The sequence below is a fragment of the Rhincodon typus genome, chromosome 3 (genome assembly GCF_021869965.1).
Source record: "Rhincodon typus isolate 14 chromosome 3, sRhiTyp1.1, whole genome shotgun sequence".
NCBI classification, from domain to species: domain Eukaryota; kingdom Metazoa; phylum Chordata; class Chondrichthyes; order Orectolobiformes; family Rhincodontidae; genus Rhincodon; species Rhincodon typus.
Genome location: NC_063334.1, coordinates 12,044,493 through 12,065,697, shown reverse-complemented (window position 1 = coordinate 12,065,697; position 21,205 = coordinate 12,044,493).

Below are 21,205 nucleotides of genomic sequence, written 5' to 3'. Positions count from 1 at the left end.
GATTCACACTCCCATACAGAGTCTCAGATTCACACTCCCATACAGAGGCTGGATCCACCCTCCCATGCAGGGTCTCAGATTCACACTCCCATACAGGATCTCAGATTCACACTCCCATACAGGGTCTCAGATTCACACTCCAATACAGAGTCTCAGATTCACACTCCCATACAGGATCTCAGATTCACCCTCCCATACAGGGTCTCAGATTCACACTCCCATACAGAATCTCAGATTCACACTCCCATGCAGAGACTGGATTCACGCTCCCATACAGAGTCTCAGATTCACACTCCCATACAGGGTCTCAGATTCACATTCTCATACAGGGTCTCAGATTCACACTCCCACACAGGGTCTCAGGTTCACACTCACATGCAGAGACTGGATTCACATTCCCATACAGAGTCTCAGATTCACACACCCATACAGTGTCTCAGATTCACATTCCCGTACAGGGTCTCAGATTCACACTCCCATACAGGGTCTCAGATTCACACTCCCATGCAGGGTCTCAGATTCACGCTCCCATACAGGGTCTCAGATTCACACTCCCATACAGGGTCTCAGATTCGCTCTCATAGTTCCACCCGGCTCACACAACCCAATGTGCATTTTTCCATTTTGCTGTGACAAACCAACCCCATCCACCTGTTCTGGGGACGCTGGTTTTACACACTATTTAATTACCTCCGCCAGTTTATCTCAAAGAGAAATCGGTGAACCGAAGGATCACGCTTGCTATCGTTGCCATCGGTCGCTACTAATTGGTTTTACATTTATAACCGTCTTAATTTCAATAGAATTCAAAAGGGGCGCCGATGTGTCTGTCTCTGTCAGATATTGAAGCCAATTCTCAGCTGTCTGTATCACTATACAACAGCATCACACTGTGGGTGCTGGAAATCTGGAAATAATCGCGCTTTTGCAGGAAGACAAAATGTTCAGATTTCGGCTGGATGCCCTACTTTGTGTTCTGCAGATTATGCTAAAATCTGCAGTTATTCACTGAAGTTAAAAAATACAGTGAAGATGCCGGAAATCTGAAATTAGAACACAAATTGCTAGAAAACCCCAACAGATCAGGCAGCATCTATAGAGAGAGAAAAAGAGTTAACGTTTCGAGACCAGGGACCCTACTTCACTTTTTATTCTCTGCACAGATGCTGCCGGACCTGCCGAATTTCTCCAGCAATTTTTGTTTTTGTCTGTTGAATTATTACTCAGTTTAGCACGAATTTAAATTTTAAAAGTGTTGGCATGGCATCTCTAATAATCCCCACAAATGATGTATTCCCTTGTGTTTGCGAATGAAAACTCCACCGCCTCCGCTTTGTTTCCCTTTTTTCGCTATTACTCCATGTCATTTTGTGTTTGTGTAAAATATGAAGCACCATATAGTATACAGTATATTCGAGCATAGCTGAACAACAGTGGTTAATGATAATGCCATATTGAAGACTGAACCCAAATTGCTGATTTGCCCAACCACCAAGCAACATTATCATTGGAGCTAAAGGACTATCTATTCACAGAATGATACAACATAGAACATAGAAAGATGAGCTGACCGTTTTGTCGGGCTATCCTATTCCTGCTTTTCTGCAAGAGCCCATAATTAATTTTCCCTTCAAGTAGTTACAGATTAACCTTCTAAAAGTTACCAGTGAAACTAGACAGATTTTTGGACAGTAAAAGAATTAAGAGTTATCATGAGTGGGAGGTGCGCGGACCTGAGTTCACCAAAAGATCAGCCATGATCTTATTGAATGGTGGAGCAGGCTCGATGGACCAGATGATCCACTCCTGCTGGTGTTTCTTATGTTCTTGTGCTTTCAGGTAGTCCATTTCAGATCACAATATATAGCTTTGTGAAAAAAAAAATCATCTTTGGTTCTTTTGCCAGTGGTCTTAAAACCCTGTCTTCTGGCTATCAACCCTTCTGTAAAACTATTTCTCATTGCTCACTCTATCAATACTCTTTACAGTTTTTTTGTTAACAGTTATACCCAATCTCTTGTTAAAGATTGTGTTATAAGGAGATCAACCCAGCCTCTTCAGTTTCTACACATCACTTCTGATGTCATTCCTATAAATCCCTCGCATAATTTCTCTCTGACATTGGCATCTCCCTAATGTATTGAATTGAACAGTCTTCCAGTGGATTCTTAACCAGTTTTTGAAAAAGGTTTTGTACAATTCCCTTATGTTTGGGTTAAATGCACCAATTAAAAAAGCTAAGGATCACCTCTCCTGCTAAATAACCATTTCAACTTTTCCTCACCATCAAAGACTTTTTTATATGTATACACTCAGGTCTCCCTGCTTCTGCGATCCTTTAAAAATTGTGCCATTCAATTCTGCAAGTTCATATATCTGAGCAGTCTTTGCTGTGATAGTCTCTTACAGTCCAACAATTTACCAACTCTCCTGGTAGTATGCTGACACTTGGTAAATAGCAATTGATTGGATAACCATTACTTTTCATAGACCCCTATGAGTCACTGCCTTCATGAGAAGAGGAATGGCAGAGAATATTAGATTTTTTCAAAGTCACAATTCCAAGAGTGAATTTTTAAATTTATTCTTCCTTCCATTATTGCTCCCAAATCATTCCTTACACAAGATTGAGCTTATATAACTGGAGATCAATATTAATGATCTTATAACAGTTACATTATAATTATATAATGCAAGTCTGATATGTATTCTAATTTTCAATGCTCCAAGATGGTTATTTGCATTTAATGATAGCAAAGGCTTGACATTATGTCCATGTTCCCTTAACATTAAAGGTCAGTCTATGGTCAGTAGCAAAGCTTAATATATGCACCAAAAAAATGTACATTGCATGTTGCTTTCTGGTTGCCACATACAAAATATTAATCTATTTGTTTATTAAGTGGCCAATGTAAATTATTTTTAATCGATCTGTTCAGCCATGCAATGACACACTTGTAAATGAACAAACTAAAGTCAACTAACTAAATAAGCAGCTAATTAATGTCATTAGCAGATAATGGGACCTCCCGGCTGTAAATTGCACAATTTCTTGATGACTTGGGAAAACAGGGAAGGTGATTGTGAGTAAGATTGAGACCAATATTCACAGCTCCAGGACAATTCTTCATGGCAGTATTCAAGATCCAGCTATCTTCAGCTGCTTCATCCATTATTTTACCTCCATGAATGAGGTGGGAGTGCAGCACAATGCTCTGGGGAAGTAATTCACACCTCTCCTTTGCAACTTTTTTAAAATTAATTCCTCTGTTTTATTGTAATCTAGGTCCCCTCTGAGTACTGCTTTCTTTCTTTCCTTTGTAATTACAAATCAACATCTGAAAGCTTAGACCAACTAGCCTGAGTTTAAAATTAAACTCGTTTGCAAATTGTTGTGTATTCCAAAAGAAGTTTGGGAATGCTATTTATAAAACTTAATGTTTTCCATAACACTCCTTCTAAAGTTATATAAGATTAGACATATCAGATTCAGAATTTTAACTCATTTTCTCTCTTCACAGATGCTGCCAGAGTTTCTACAGCATTTTTCTTTTGTTTTTACTTAAGATTAATCATACATTGGCTACCATAGATATATCAAATTGCTTATGCTAATAAAAGAAATTTCTTTACCATAATTTAATGCTGTAATCTGTACATAAAGTGATGGAGCAAAGAATAATAAGAGCAATTGAAGTATGGCACACAAAAAAAACTCTCAAAAGGTTTTGGTGAGAAAGTTTGGAGAAGAATACTATTCATTTATGCACCAAAATGTCTCTGCTACATGTCAAGCCTCAAACTACTCTTACTGAAAAGAAACAAGTACTGTTGTCATTTCTGGCATGACTAACAGCACAGTGCTGACACACAGCATTGCTCCATAGATACATTTGTGATTGCAGAAGGAGACACAATAAATTCCTTAGCTACACATACCCTTCTCACACAGAACTCCTCAGTGAGGTTGAGGTAGAACACTTGTGGTGAGATAGTGAGTCTTACTAATCCATTTAAACTGGAAAGATGTTTGGAACACAAATAAAGACCACTATTAATCTAATTATAAATGCTAATATAAAAAACAAATACATGTAAAGTCATATTCAGCGTGAGCTTGAGTTTCAGTTCTTAAAGCAGACAAAACAAACTTTTTTGAGTAGTTTTTCTTGAAATTATTGAATATAATGTCCTCCTATCAAATTCACCCAGTTGGCTTAAGAGATATTTGCATATGTTCAACAAATATGTTGTGCTGTGTCGTAAAATGTGGCTGACAGTTCCATAGATGTAGTTATTCTCTAGAAAGGATTCATCCCAAATACATATCACTGAGATCTCAGTAAATCAATTTATTTTTGTAAATATCTATTTTTGGCACATAAATGATTTATGCAGCAGAATTCAAGAAAGGAATACCATTTTAACTGTTAAGAGAATGTTTTGTATTAACTGCCTTATTCATCAAAAAAGTCAATGTTATTTAAGCTGTCTGGTCCTTCACATTGAGCCGTATTTTCTTTTAGTGTTAAGGCTTCAATTACAATAATCAGTGGATGTTATGGAATATTTAAATATTGTACCTGTTAAGCCAAGTCACTTTCCTGAGGGAGAACATTATAAACGTTTATAAAATCACGAGGGCATAGATAGGGTGAATAGCCAAAGTCTTTTTACTAGTGTCCAAAACTAGAAGGCATAGGTTTAATGTGAGAGAGGGAAGATTTAAGGTGGAAATAAGGGGTAACTTTTTCATGCAGAGGGTGGAGTGCATTGAACAAGCTGCCAGAGAAAGTGGTGGAAGCAGGTACAATTACAACATTTAAAAGGCATCTGGATGGGTACATGAATATGGTTTAGAGGGATATTGGCCAAACACTGACAAACGGGATTAGGTCAGATTGGGATGTCTGGTTGACTGGAAATGTTTATCTAAAAGTATTTGTTTCCATACTGTATGACTCTATGTTTACAATTCTGTTATGCAATTAAGGCATTTTAATATGTACACTTTAACAATACAATACAATATTTTGCAGAACACTTGAAATTAGTGCTGATTTTTAAAAAAAAGATGCTAGTTACTTTTCCACAGTCTTGAATTTGTGGGCATAAAAATGGAGACTGCAAAGATGTTTCTTAGTTTGTAAATGTATTGGTAGAAATATCAGTGAAAGTAATGTTGAAAATATATATAAGTTCAGACTAACAAGAAGGAAAGGAAAGCTGTAGAATGATTGGTATAAATAACTGATTTTATTTGTATTAGGATTTTGTTTAACCCCTCTCTTACGATTTAAATCTCTGATTATGTCCAGAATTCAGTCTTACATCTGTTTAGAAGGTTTGATTGTGTTGATATTTTGAGTTGTGACATACGTGGTACTTAAGTACTGTTAATAAATGCAATGATGTCTGCTTAATGAAACTTGTTGCTTTCTGTGACATTTTTATTGCAGTTTGGAATGAGATAAAGTATTGAAGTATTCTGAATGGCCAGAAGAACTTCTTAAACTTGCAAACTAAATTTTTTCCAGAGAAAATCTGCAAATGATTTCTGTCCATTTCAAATGTTGCATTTCCTGAACTGCAGTTATTGTTGGCTACAGAAATCTATTGTTTAGCATAGTATTTATTTGTAGCATTATCTTGTATGTCCTTCAAAAAGCTAAAGCCAGCCCTTGATGAAACTAGAATAAATTAAACTATACTGTCAAAAAAAAACAATTTATTTCATTTGCATGGCTTCTATTCCACTATTTATACAAATAAACCTTTCCTCAGCAGTAGAGGAGATTCTAAGACCATTTAGAGAATTTCCATAGGTTTGGAAAATATGGATATATTGTTGTGGTTAACTTGGTGCCATGCAGAATTAAGAGCTTTTCTACATGCAAGAATCACAAATATCTTTTTTATGGAAAACACAATATAAATGTTGCCACACAATTCAATCTAACATTTTTGTGGGACCAATGAGACACTCTAAGTCAGAGATTGTTCAAGTCAAAAACTCTGTCTTACAAACATTGAAACTCTGGAAGTTTCTCCAGAAAATCACTTGAAATCTTTTTCTCTCAAAGTCCCATGAAGTCTCTCCACAGTTATTCTCTAGAATCACTCAGCCTGTCTGTCTAAGCCTCCCCTCTCTCTAAAATCATTTTGACTGTCTAAAAGTGAGTTCCTCTATATAGTATGTACCAGTACCTTGATCATTTAAGATATGTTTTCTTACTCTTCTGGCTATATTAATCAGGTGTGCACATATTAGACACATCCTTCAGTGCATTTGATGTGCACTCCCCATATCATTTACATTATGTATAACTAATCATCTCTGTATGCTTATGCTGGTATCCCAATATAATATCATAAAATCCTTACATATGTTCTTTTAGGTGATCTTACCAAAACATTATGGGGAGGTTGTCTTTGTCTCGTGCTCTTTGCATATCCTCCCTGCATGATCCCTACTAGCTACTGTGGAACAGAGGGACCTAGGTGTAAAAGTACATAGTTTGTTGAAACGGGCATCATCAGTAGACAGGGTGGTGAAGAAGGCATTTAGCATGCTGGCCTTCATCGGTTGAGGCATTGAGTATAGGAGTTGGGATGTTATGTTACAGTTGCATAAGTCATTGGTGAGGCTGCACTTGGGGCATTGTGTACAGTTTTGGACACCCTGTCATAGGAAAGATATAGTTAAACTGTAAAGTATACAAAGAAGATTTAGGAGGATGTTGCCAGGACTAGTAGGCCAGAGTGACAGGGAGAAGTTGGCCAGGATAGGACTTTATAACTTGGAACGTAGGAGAATGAGAGGTGACCTGATTGAGGTATATAAAATCATGAGGGGCATAGATAGGATGAATGCATTTAGTCTTTTTCCCAGGGAAGGGGAATTGAGAACTAGGGACCATAGTTTAAGGTGAGAGGGGAAAGATTTAAGAAGGACCTGAGGGGCAACTTCTTCACACAGAGAGCAGTGAGTATATGGAATGGGCTGCCAGAGAAAGTGGTTGAGGCAGGTACAATAGCAATATTTTTAAAATATTTGGATAGATACATGGATGGGAAGGGTTAGAGGGATATGGACCAAATGTGGGCAATTGGAACTAGCTGAGTGGGTAACACAGTCAGCATGGACCAGTTTGGGCTGAAGGGTCTGTTTCCATGCTGTATTACTCTATGACTCTACTCAAAGGCAATATAAATGAAGGACAGAACCTTTTGCTGTTGCTGATGGAAAGCCGGAGGTGGGAAAGACATGTAATCAGGCAGGGTGGTGGTGTACATAAACCCTCACTGTCAGAATTAATTTCTGGGCAAGAAGGACATTGGTCAGCCTTCACACCCCACCACCAACTGAGGTTGTTTCATAGCTGATTAATGATCATAATTGCACTGCTGCTGTATTACTGGCAGCTCCAAGCAGCCCAGTTGCTATGTAGCGTGCATGGCAGCTAAAACTATCTGGCCAGATTGTCACGTTTGAAGAGATGAGGGCAAGGCCATTCCTCAGTCAAAGGTACTCAGTGACTGATTGATGGACACACTATCAGGAAGGGGCACCTGCTGAGACTGTTCCCTAAACCATTGCTGCTAACCCTCCCCTACACCCCTCTCCAAGTGAACCCCATCTATGACTTCACCTCCTCCTCACACGACTTACCTGTAACCTAGTCACACTGCAATCTTAGGACTCCAGTGCACATAGTCACCTCTGAATATTATTGCCTGATTATGCCTGAGCTGAGCCTCAGTTCCATCCTAAATTTCAGAAGCACCATAAAATTACATCTCCAAGCATTCATATCTTTATCTTTCCTCATTCCATCTGCTGGTAGAATGCCCATCCATGCCTGCCTCACTACAATGCTCAACTCTTTCAATGTTCTTTTTATTGACACTTTACATGCATCACCAGGAAATCAACCAGAACTTTGAGGCTTGTGTTCTATCCACTAACATGGTCTACACCTTCACCACACTTATCCTTCATGACCAAAACGAAAATGCATCAACTTTAAAATCTATGTCTTCACCTTGAAGTTGCAGTACAGCCTTCTTCAACTATCTTTATAATGTTTTGCGGTCGTAGAACTAGGTTGCATTGTACAAATCCTCCAACTCTAGTCCACTCTTGTTGTGCCCCCTCTCTCCATGTGAAAGATGTATGTCAACAGGATTGGATTGTATTGTCCCTAGTGTTCCTTCAACATTGCAATGCAATGTGCGTTAAATATAGCAGAGATGCAAGATTGCATGAACAACACAGTTTATTGTAATGTAAAATAAATAAGAGACAAGTGTCATAAGCATTCTTTATGATAGGCTTAAATATAAATAGTGGACATTTTGTCTAACAATAAATTATAACCAAGGACTTAATATATGGTCTGATCTTTCATTGATCTGCTTATTTGCATTTTCAGTTTACTGTAAACAGCACAGCTGAAAATGCAAAATAAATTCCATCAAGATCCACTGAATACAAGGTTAGCTTTACAAAAAGTGACTATGATTATGAAAAGTTAAACAGTGAACTGACTTTCATAGCTTTTTGTGAAAAAAAGTTGCAACAATTCCTGACCCTTCCACTTTACATTCATACTACTTTTTGACAATAAAGATTGTCAACCATAACTTATATTCAATTAGTGTAACAGGACCCACAGAAATACAGTATGATCACAGTACACAGCGAATGTCAATTAGATTGGCATACTGTATAATGACTTCTTTCTTTGAGATTACTGTGTCTGTTATTACCCCTCACCCAATTCTCCGACCGAAGCTACTGAACTAATAGCTGCTGAAGTATGTGGAAATTATATAATATTTTCAATATTGATTTTAAGTGTCTGCTTTGGAATGCAGAACAAAAGTACAAACATTGGAAAGAATAAAATGATCCAAACCATTGCCAAGTTCAATGGTGTTTTATTCAGATATTCATTTAACAAACATGATTTTGCCATTTAATGGGAAGAAAATCTCTCCCCATAACATTGACAATGATGGCAACCCTGTATTTATTGGTTATAGAAGAAGATTAGAAGTGATAGAATTTCCATGACATTGATGCTGATAATGATGGTGAAGGCTGGAAAGTAATGTGAAAGTAAACATTGCAAATTGTTGCAATCCATCCTGCAGATCACATACATGTATAAATAGTAAGGTTGAAGCATTCAAAGTGATCTTCAGCCAGGAGTACTGAGTAGATGATCCATCTCAGCCTCCTCCAGTGGCTCCCAGCATTGCAGACACCAATCTTCAGCCAATTCGATTCTCTCCACATGATATCAAGAAATGGTTGGAGGCACTGCATACTGTAAAGGCTATGAGCCCTGTCAACATTCAGCATTAGACCTGAAGACTTGTGCTCCAGAACTTGCCGATCCCCTAACCAAGGTGCTCCAGTGGTTACATCACTGACATCTACCAACAATGTGGAAAATTTCCAGGTATGTCCTGTACAAATCCAAACCAGCCATAACTACCCCATCAGTCCACTCTCAATCATCTGTAAAGTGATGGAAAGTGTTGTCAACAGTGCTATCAAGCAGTAACAGCTCAGCAATAACCTGCTCAATGATGCCCAATTTGGGTTCTGCCAGGGTCACTCAGCTCTTGACATCATTACAGCTTTGGTTCAAACATGGACAAAAGAGCTGAATTTGAGAGGTGTGATGAAAGTGACAGGCCTTGACATCAAGGCCACATCTGACAGACTGTGCCATCAAGGAGCCCTAGCAAAACTAGAATCAATGGATATCAGGGGGCAAACTCTCCACTGGTTGGAGTCATACCTGACACATATGAAGATGGCTGTGGTTGTTGGAGGTCAGTCATCTCAGCTCCAGGACATCTCTGGAGGAGTTCCTCAGGGTAGTGTCCTAGGCCCAACCATCTTCAGCTGCTTCATCAATGACCTTCCTTCCACTATAGGATCAGAAGGGGGAATGTTCATCGATGATTGCACAATGTTCAGCACCATTCTCAACTCCTCAGACACTAAAACCTCCATGTTCAAATACAACAAAGTTTGGAAATATCCAGACTTGGGCTGACAAGTGGCAAGTAACATTCACAAATTCCAAGCTATGACCATCTCGCATAAGAGACAATCTAACCAATGCTCCTTGACATTCATTGGTGTTATGATCACTGAATCCCCCACTATCAACATCCTTGGGGTTACCATTGACCAGAAATTCAAACTGGATTCACCATATGAATGTAGTGGTTGCAAGAGCGGGTCAGAGGCTAGGAATAATGTGGTGAGTAACTCACCTCTTTACTCCTCAAAGCCTGTCCTCCATCTACAAAGCAAAGTCAAGGGTGTGATGAAAAACTCTCCAATTGCCTGGATGAGGGCAGCTCCAACACTGAAGAAGCTTGATACCATCCAGGACAATGCCACCCACTTGATTGGCACTACCTCCACTAGCATCCACTCCCTCAACCACCAACACTCAGTAGCAGGAGTGTGTACTATCCAAAAGACGCACTGCAGAAATTCACTGAAGCTCATTAGACAACACCTTCCAAACACATAATCACTTCCATCTAGAAGGCTAAAGGCAGCAGATATATGGGAACACCACTACCTGCAAATTCCCTTCCAAGTTACTCACCATCCTGACTTAGAAATATATTGCCATTCCTTCACTATCACTGGGTCAAAATCCTGGAATTCCTTCTCTGAGGAGATTGTGGGTCAAGCTCCAGCACATGGACTACGGCGGTTCAAGAAGCCAGCTCACCACCACCTTCTCACAGCGATTCTGGATGGGCAGCAAGTGCTGGCCAGTCGGTGATGCCCATGTCCCATGAATAAATATTAAAAGAAACATTATCTCACCAACCAGGACAGGAGTGAATACAGAGGGATTTGGAGGGGTCTCTAACTAAATGAATTGCTCTGTTCCTAAAGCTGTGTCAATCCAGGATAGTGCTGGAGTATTTTCCTAAGCTCTGCCTTTCAGCTCATACGTTAAACTGCGGTCCCATCTAAGCCTCCTTGTGGAGATAAAACATCTTCTAGTGCTTTTAGAGGAGTCCTTCTGGAGTCTAAAATAGGTTATCCCTCCATCAATACCACAGGGCAACTTGGTTGCTCAGTGGTAAGTACTGCTTACTGGGGCCCCGGGAAATGCAGGGTTACAGGGGTAGGGGAGACATATTGGTTGTTCTTCGGAGGGGTGGTGGGGACTCAATGTGCCAAATGGCCTGCTTCCATGTTGTAGGGATTCTATGATTCACTGAAACAAATGATCTGCTTGTTATTCACATTGCCCTTTCTGAAATGATATTATGTAAACAGTCGATTGGATTGTCACCTGTTTAAGAACAAAGAACAATACAGCACAGGAACAGGCCCTTTGGCCCTCCAAGCCTGTGCTGACACATTTTGACCTTGCATACTAAAACTGTCTTCACTTACAGGATCCATATCCCTCTATTCCCTTCCTATTCATGTACTCATCCAAATGACTCGAATGCAATTAAGTAGTGATGATATTTTAAAAAGTATATTGTTGCCTTTGGGGTGCATTGAGATTGTGAGAGGAGCTATACAATGCAAGTTCTTTCTACAGTTTGTGCTGCAGACTTGAGATCGAAAACAGTAGATGGCATTCAGGTTCAGGCTGCAGGGCACTGTGCTAGAATCCAGCAACTGCTCTGCTCTTCCATGGACACCGTTCATGTGTCTGGTTCAGGAAAACCTCTGGTCAGTACTGCGCCCCAAGTTGGGATAGTAGGAAACTCTGCAATGGCAATCCCATTTATGGTCAAGAGGAGTGGGGGTGTTGGGCTTTTTCTTTTTAGTGGTGGCCAGTGCCTGGTATGTATCATTAAAGTTACTTGCCATTTTTTTTTTGCCCACGCCTTACTTTTTTCCAAAGTGTGCCTGGGCGGTTTCAATGTACTGTGGTCACATTTCCGGGGTTCATTTTTAATATTCATTCATAAGATGTAGACACAAGGATACAGCTTAGGAACAGGAAATGATATATGACCTGTCAAGCCCACTCTGCCATTCAACACCAACATAGCTGACACTGAACTTCAGCTCCACTTTCCTCTCTCTTCTCTATATCTCTTGGTTGCCCAAGAGACTAACAATTTGATTGCAGCCTTAAATATAATCAATAATTGGGTATCTATAACCTTTGGGATTAAAACCTTCCAAAGATTTTTAAAATGTACCCAGATTTTCTCTTTCTCATACTGCAACCTCTTTGTCGCAGAAACAAACATGCCATTAGCCTTCCAAATTGCTTGCTCTACATGCATTCTAACTTTCTGAGTTCCTTGTACATTCACAACCATGCCTCTCAGAAGATCAACATTTATTATTTTCGAGCCTTTTAAAACATATTCTGCTTTTCGATTCCCACAACTGAACACTTACCCACATTTTACAATGAAAATGCCTTTTCAATTAATATATGTTTAGATATTTCTTTCCTGCCCCTTATGATGTTCTTTTCCACAAATTTTATATTGTCTGCAATTGTATGTACATTACTTTGCCTTTTTGTCTAAGCATTTTGTAGATAAACATTTGGTCTATTTAAATTAGATTCACAGAGATGTCAAAATAAGAAAAAAAAATTGCAAGTGAGATTTATGAACAGTAGCACAAATTACAAATTCATTTGGACAGATGGTGCTGTCTTTGCGCCTTTGGAGTTGAAAAGGTCACATCTATCATCCCTGCCAGGCCAAGGGTTTTACTTGTGTCACTGACTCTGTTGGTGGGTAGGTTTATCTCTGGACCAGGAGACTGTGATGCAATATGTACTTGAGTTTTTAATCCAATCTGACAACACAGGGCAGAGGTGATATTCCCACTTTTGATGAGATGTTAAACACTGACGGTTGTTCAATGGCCTGTTAAACATTAGCGTTAATACATAGAGAAATATTGGTAGAGATTGCTCTGAGATTGGTTGCTGCAGTAACAAAAAAAAATTCTAGTTGAAATTATCAAAAGTACACCACATTTGCTGCGGGTCGAGACCTAGATTTCTGTTTTGTGAGAGTCTGCGATTCTTTAGACGCAGAGTTCTATTCTCAGCTGGGAAATGTGAATTTATTTTTGGAGACCTGAACGACTGGGAATAGTCTCAAAACATTTTGATAATTCTCAGGCCATGGTTCTAAAGACAGCTTCCCGCTGCCCTGGAATTTTAGGCCCTGTAGCTTCAACCTCTCTTTGTGCAAGCTTGTGAAATAGTAATGACGAGACCCACCAAGACAGAGCGAGCAATTGGCCTGGCCAACATTCTTCATACTGCAATATTTATTTCTGCCGCATCTGGCTGGACTGTTTCCAGATCTTACAATAGCTCCAGTGTTTATCTTTCTAAAGCCTTCGGTATAAGGTGTTATATAAATGCAAGCCGTTGTTTTAAATTTCCGTGCATTATAGAGTTACATCGACCAAGTGTTATTTTTTTTTCTGAAGAAGGGTCTAGGCCCGAAATGTCAGCCTCCCTGCTCCTCTGATGCTGCTTGGCCCGCTGTGTTCATCCAGCTCTACACCTTGTTATCTCTGTTATTATTATCTGTTCATATTATTTATGTTTAGAAATATTTATAAGAGGGACTTGTATCATGACTTACCGAGATGTTTAAACACTGTTAAAAACTGCAGCTCCCTCTCAAGTTCTTCGAGTTAAAATTGGAAAAATAGAAATCTAAAAGAAACTCCAACAGGGGAACGGTTGATACTAGCAGATCTGACAAAGATAATTGGGTTTATTAGAGACTCAAGGAGACCCACACCCGACAGCACTGAGACAACTAAAGTCATTCATTGCCTGAAGATTCATCGGTCGCTGTAAAAGTGATGGGCAGATATTTATATCACACTCAATCTCCCCGAAACCAGTTCGTGAATCAAAGGACTTTTCGTGTTTTATTTAAATTTTATCCTTTTTAAAAGACCCCACCCCTTCCTGATGTGCAGAAACTTCTCCCGTATTTCGCAAATTCCAATGAAAGTTTTCATTGAAATAATTTCATTCCGTACACTTTTCAAATCGACACTGCCGGTTTTAATGGTAAGAAGTATCAAGTTTACTTATTTCAGAACTGTGATAGATGAAAAGCACCAATGGGGCAGAGGAAGAGGAATCGTTCGAATTGAAGTCTCATATCGATTGCGTGTCATTAACCTCATTGACATAGGTACAGGAGTAGCCCATTCAGCCCTTCGATCCTGTTCCGTTTTTCAATGAGATCATGGCTGAACTGTGGCCTGACTCTATATACCTCTCTTTGACCCATGTCCTTAAATACCTTTGTTTAAAGAAAAATCTCTCTCAGACTTACAACTAACAACTAACCCAGCATCCACTACTGTTTGTGGAAGAGAGTTCCAAACCTTTCTCACCTTTTGTGTGTGGAAGTGATTCTTCACATCTTTCCTGAACGGGTCTGGCCCTCACTCTCAGACTATGCCCCGAGTTCTAGAATCCCCAACCAGTGGAAATAATTTATCTTTATCTATCATGTATTTTCTTGCTAATATCTTGAAGACTTCGATCAGATCACTCCTTAACCTTCTAAATTCTAGAGAAATTGGCTTGATTTGTACAAAAACCGAAATAACTGTGGATATTGGAAATTAGAAACAAAAGTAGAAATTGCTGGAAAAGCTCAGCAGGTCTGGCAGCATCTTTGGAGAGAAATCAGAGTTAACGTTTCGCGTCCAGTGACCCTTCCTCAGAACTGGTTGGTAGTTATTAGTTTGTATAATCTCTCCCCATCACTTAACCTCTGAAGTCCAGGTATCATTCTTGTAAACGTACATTGTACTCCCTCCGAAGGCCAATATATCTTTCCTAAGGTGCACAATTTATACATTATATCAGCACAAAGTGTGTTCCAAGGTTACTTTTAAACTACATGAGCAGCTCTGAGCGCGGAGCCTTATCCCAGAGAAGACTCCCCTCAGAAGATCCTAAATCTGTGTTAAAATCCAACACAATATCAACGATGTACCGAAATCTTGTGGTTACTCCATTGCGTTGTCAGCTTTCGACGGGATGTAGCAGGTTTTCAATTCCACACCTACGAGCCTGCCCACTAGGATTGGATTAAAAACTGGGGGAAAGGATGCGGAGAATATCCAATAACTATTAATCAAAGGGAGAGGAAGCGAGTTATGTTTAGCATCTGCCAAGAAAAAAGTCAGGGGAGTCCATATGAGGGAGCGGTCAATATAAGACATTGGACAATGTAAGGCAAGGGACTGGGCAATGTTTGAACAACCTGCTCCCATACAGAAAGCTGCTGATCATTAACAAAGGAATCTTGCACATCTTCTGCTAAAATAATACACTGTACCGTCCGCTTGGGTTTGGGCTCGATTTCACATTTTGTTTTCTCATTTGTGACAAATTGCCCCTTTCTTCTACATAACCAGGGCCAGCCAGCGGTTCTATTCCACTTGACTGCGTGAGATGTTGGGCAGATTTAAACATCATCAACTTTCCAAACTTTAATCTCTAAACTGGTTCCACTAGAGCTCAATGAAGAAGTGATAGGATTGATTTTTTTTTCTTGCGTGGTAAAGCTCTCAGTAGTTTGCTGTCCGTGTAGTTTTGGGCTGCTAAAATATCCCTGCGTGAGTCAGTATTGTGAGCTAACACCTGACACCGGGACTCGAGTTTCTGCTTTTCAAAGGGGTTTATTCAAGCAAATAATGCGATCACGGCAGAAAACGTCTGAGAGCAAGAGGCAGTGTAAAACTCCACCACATGAACTCCGTTTCCAGGGCTATTAAGCTTTTAATTGGAAAATAGCGGCCGGGAGTTTCAAGGTGACTACAATGGACTCGGCGCAAATTCGGGAGTGAATTGTGTATATTCCCTGCTAGCAGGAGGCGGGAATAAACATTGCAAAGAGCCTCCTGCATGAGGGCAGGGCAGCAGTTATTTTGAGATGCCAGAATGGAGCACGCTGCGCCTTGAGTGAGCATTTCGATAGCTTGCAATCTGCAGCAAAATGTTAATAAGCGGAGAACGTTCTCCGGAAACAGTGCAAAGATTTGGACAATCTGAAAGATGATCTGGCGCTCTGTTCTGCAACTCACATCGAGTGGATTCTAGAGAGACACTCTGCGCTTTAATTCGTCTGCTTTGAGCCATATTGAAAAGCAGCCCATGTGTATGCCAGCAATTGATAAGATGGTCAAGAAGCGAGTGGTGCAAATAAACAGACCTGATCCGTACAAATGACGCAGAATTTGAAATGTGTGAACTAGCAACACGTTATTCAGTAAGGTAATGAAGGTCAGTCTCCGGGGCACTGGGCCGCTGCAGTTACAATCTGTGCAAGTCACCATTCATTGTAATTTACTTCTGAGGAATGGATTTTTTTTTACTAAAAGCATGAGAGAAGAACGTGAGAACATTAAAACCAGCGATTGTCCTGACAGTACAGATCCTACCTCGACATTTGCTAGATGTCACCATTCAGTGAGAATTTCAGATTTTGTGTTCTTCAGCAAGTCCGAACGATTGATCCTCTATTCCTGGTTTGAAATGTGGCTGAATTATGTTATGTCAAGAGTTTAGGTCAAATTGATTTATCATTTCAGTGAATGATTGAAGTTAAAATCCATAACGTCACTTGACAAACTCGTTTCCAATGTCATTGTTTGGTAAAAATCGTTTCACGAATCTGGCAAATTTTAGTAAACGATATACTTCACAAAGCGCTTAAACATTTCACACTATTTTACAGGATTATATCGCCTGTACACATAATCTGTTTTTAATGAAAGTACATTATCTGATATTTGAAAATGAGTATTAGGAACATAGTTTTATCCTTAAAAGGTCGACTAAGAGGTTAAGAAGCAAGCCCCGACACAGTTGGAGAATCTTCAATTTAGTCGGGTTACCCGGCAATGAAACACATTTACCAGCATTTATTGCCTGGGAAGTGAGAATGCCGGGGAGGGGAGGAGGCGCAATTTAAAATTAGATGTGAGTAATTATAAAAGCTCATTAATTGGTCGGTCATAATTCCCTCAGGTCCAAGTGTATGAAAGTACTGTAAGTTGTGTTAAACAATACACGCGAGATGGAGCATGTTTAAAAATGAGACATTGAAAATAAATAGTTTCTCAAATAATCGCAGGGTGCCAATCTCTTTGAATTGGTTAATGACTGCCCATAATGGTCACTGTCCTTTACAAAACAGTTTGATTGAAATGCCTTGAGAACCCTAAAGGGAACAAGGAATAAACTCCATACGCCTCTGGATTATAAATTCATCGATAAACTCGCAACAGTTTTAAATTACACAGAATCTAACGTTCTTATTACATTAAACGTGCTCTCTTTGTTACTCTGTATAAGATTCAGTAACGTACCTTTCCCCCCTTGTTTTAGCTTGCGATTGACATTCAGATCTTTTAGCCCTGTTTGCACCAGACCAGACAGGACAAGCTTTATTTGAAAATTAAACTTTCCGGGCCTTGTGTGAAGTTTTCTGTATCATGATGCCTTTGTATTCATTAATTGAAATGAGTTAAATTTTATGTCACTCTTTGGACTAGTTCAGCTGGAGCAGGCTGCTGTTTTTGTTTTGTTAAAGAGCTGTATTTTTCAGAGCTCTATGTTGTGACCAGATGTATCGCCGGGGAGTGAATCTGTTACCCATCACTGAGGCTTCACTGCAAAAGTGGGACTTGTTTCCCTCTTTATTACAAATGCGCTATTTAGAAGATGACAAGTTACTGAAAAGCTCGAACAGGAACCCTTTTTTACTTTTCTGATTTTAGTAAATCCCAAATTAGTGAAGAGACTCGAAAGTTAAGCACACAGCATCGATTGCCCTTTACAATACTTACGTTCCACTAACAGCGGATCCAGCGTTAACCCTGCTGTCTGTGTGAGAATGAACTCGCTTTTCCACCCCGGCGATGGAAAAGGCAGATCTTCAGTGTGGGATGTAACTGACAGTCCTAGCCGCTGGATTCAGTTGCCACTGAATATTTTCAACTTTCAAAACAGATTGTCAGTTTAACACCGTGATTGAAGTGAGTCCTTTCATTCTTTAACATATGCACGACCTTTCATAATTAAGATAAAGTTGCCATAGTCCTACCCAACCATAGGGGCTGCTCGCTCATTACAGAAAGCTGACTGGTGGTGGTTTAACCTGAGGGTCAGCATACCTCTGGACAGGGGGAGAGGTTGAGGAGAGTCCTTCATGGTAACCTCAGTCGGTGTGGGAATATTATAATAACTAATATACAAATCACACTGTAACGATTGTAATTGGTTTGGTTTTCGAGAGGACACAGCGCCGGGAGAGAAAATAAAACTGCAATACAAAATCAAAACGGGACTGTCTCATAAAAGGGAATAACTGAATGTCACCATTACATGAATACAGTTTAATCATGTTTTATTGTAGTTAGTGCTATGGTTACCATTTGCTATAATGCAGTGAAAAACGCTAACAGCTTGTGCCAAGATGTCCAAGCAATTCAGTGAACTTCTTAAAAACTGCAGTTTAGTTATGTAAGCAGCCACAATATTTATACAGCAAGGTGCCAGAAACAGATAATGAGCTGAATAACCAGCTTTTTTCTGATGTTAGCATTTGGGGTCATACCGAATGTCAGACTCAGGAAACCTCCTGTTCTGTATCAAATAGAAAGCTGAAAGTATTTGCATGTGCATTCAACAGTGTGCATGCTAGTGCAAGTAATCCTGCAGGCCCCAATAAGAAATCTGAGAGGCCTGAAATCAAATCCAACCCTGGTAGCTAGGAATTTAAATCCAGCCAATTAAATAAATCTAGATTTGAAAATAATAGCATCTGGAATGATACCACAAATCTACTGCCTTTTCATAAAAACTCATCTGGCTAACAAATGTCCCTCAGGGTAAAACAAAAATCTATCCTCCTTAGGCAAGTCTGTTTGAGGGTACGTGACTCAGGTCCCAGAGTCATGCAATTGGCTCAATCTGTACTCTGAAACAGCCTAATTAGCTACTTAGTTGTCCCAAGATCAATTTGGGAAGGTCAGAGGCTGGGAATTCTGTGGTGAGCAACTCACCTCTTTACTCCCCAAAGTCAGTGATATGGCACAAGTCAGGCAAATGATGAAATACGCTCTACTGCCCTGCTTCAGTGTAGCCGTAACAAACTCAAGAAGCCAAACACCATCACGAAAAAGCAGCTTGCTTGAATGTGCATCATTTAACATCTTCAGTATTCATTCCCTCCACCCATGACCCACAATGGCAACAAGTTGTGCTGCCTACACAATGCACTGTAGCAACTCACAAATGTTCCCCTGACAGCTCCCACCAGACCCACAACTTCTAAAACATATATGGGCAATGACTGCTAAAACATGGGCATTGCACCACTTGCACCTTTACTTCCAAGCTACACACCAATTTGAAGATATATCTCTATTCCTTCGTTGGTTGGATCAAAATCGTGGAACTCCTTCCATAACAGCACTCTGGGTGTATCTATACCTCAAGGAGTGCAGCTGTTCAAGGAGATGGCTCACCATTACTTTTTCAAGTGTTATTATGAATGATGGCAAGTAATTAAACAATTTACTGAAGGAGAAGCCCCTCTCAACAATAAGGAAGCCCAGCACATTCGTACAAAAGATAAAACTGAAAACATCTGCAACTATCTTCAGCCATAAATGCCAACTAAATGATTGACTGCAGCCTTCTTCTCAGGTCCCCACATCAATCTTCAGTCACTCCTCGTGATGTTAAGAAACAACTGAAGGTACTGGATGCTGCAAAGGTACTGAGTTCTAACATTCCAGCAATAGTATTGAAGATTGTTCTCTAGAATGTGCTGTGTACTGAGCCAACTGTTCCAGCACAGCTACAACACTGGCATCTATCTGACGAGGTGGAAAATTACCCAGGTATGTCCCGTATACAAGACGCAGGAAATCAAACAGTCAGTTATTGTCCCATCAATGTAGTCTTGATTTTCTTTAGAGAGATGGAAGCAGTCATCAACAGAGCTATCAAGAAGCACTTGCTTGGCAATAATTTGCTTCACTGATACTCAGTTTGTGTTTGCCAAGGCCAATTAGCTCCTGACCTCATTATAGCCTTGGTTCAAACATGGTCAAAAGAGCTGAATTCTGGAGGTGAGAGTGATAGCCCTTGACATCAAGGCTGCACTCGACTGGTTACTGAATCAAGGAGTCATTGCAAAATAGAATCAATTGGAATCAGTGGGCAAACTCTCCAAAGGTTGAAGTTATACCTAGCACAAGTGATTCATCTCAGCTCCAGGACATCACTACTCAAGTTTTTCAGATTAATGTCCTATGCCTAGCCATCTTTAGTTGCTTCATCAATGGCATTCCCTTCATTACAAGGACAGAAATAGGAATGTTTATTGATGATTGCTCCAAGTTCAGCACCACTCATGACTCCTCAGAAACTAAAACAGTGCAGTCCAAGTGCAGCAAGACCCGGATAATACCCAGGCTTGGTCTGATGTGATGTGACAATTATGCCACACAAGGCAATGACATTCAATGAGAAAATTTAAGCATCATCCCTTGACATTCAATGTCATTAACATTGCTGAATCTCCATCATCAATATCGCAGTTGTTGCCATTGATCAGAAACTCAATTGCACAGCCATATAAATACTGCGGCCACAAGAGTATGTCAGAGGTAGGAATCCTGCAGTGAGTATTTCACGCCCTCATCCTTCAAAGCCTGTTAACTATCAACAAGGTACAAATTCCCGTTTATCCTTTCTGTGGAATTTTTCCAACTTACGTTGCGTGATCACTAGCACCTCCGGAGAAATTCTACCCAGTTTTTCTTAGAACAAAAAACAAAATCTTTCCTTCCCCACTGTGGCACTTTATTTTTGTCTTACCAACACTTTCTGCATTATAGGAAAAAAATGGTATTGCATCTTGCATTTTGCGATAGAATTAAATGGAAACATCTTAGGTAAAATCCCTTATTCAATTCAGATCAAGTTTCTGAATGGAGATTAATGTAAATGTTGGTACATGAAGAAAATGTTAATATGAAGAACGCTCTGAATGCTTTATTGAGTAATCCACGTTTTTTCAAATAATGCAGAAATATATCACTGTAGGAAACTTTGCCATCATGCAGCAGTATATGGTTGTCAAGATGGCAATTACA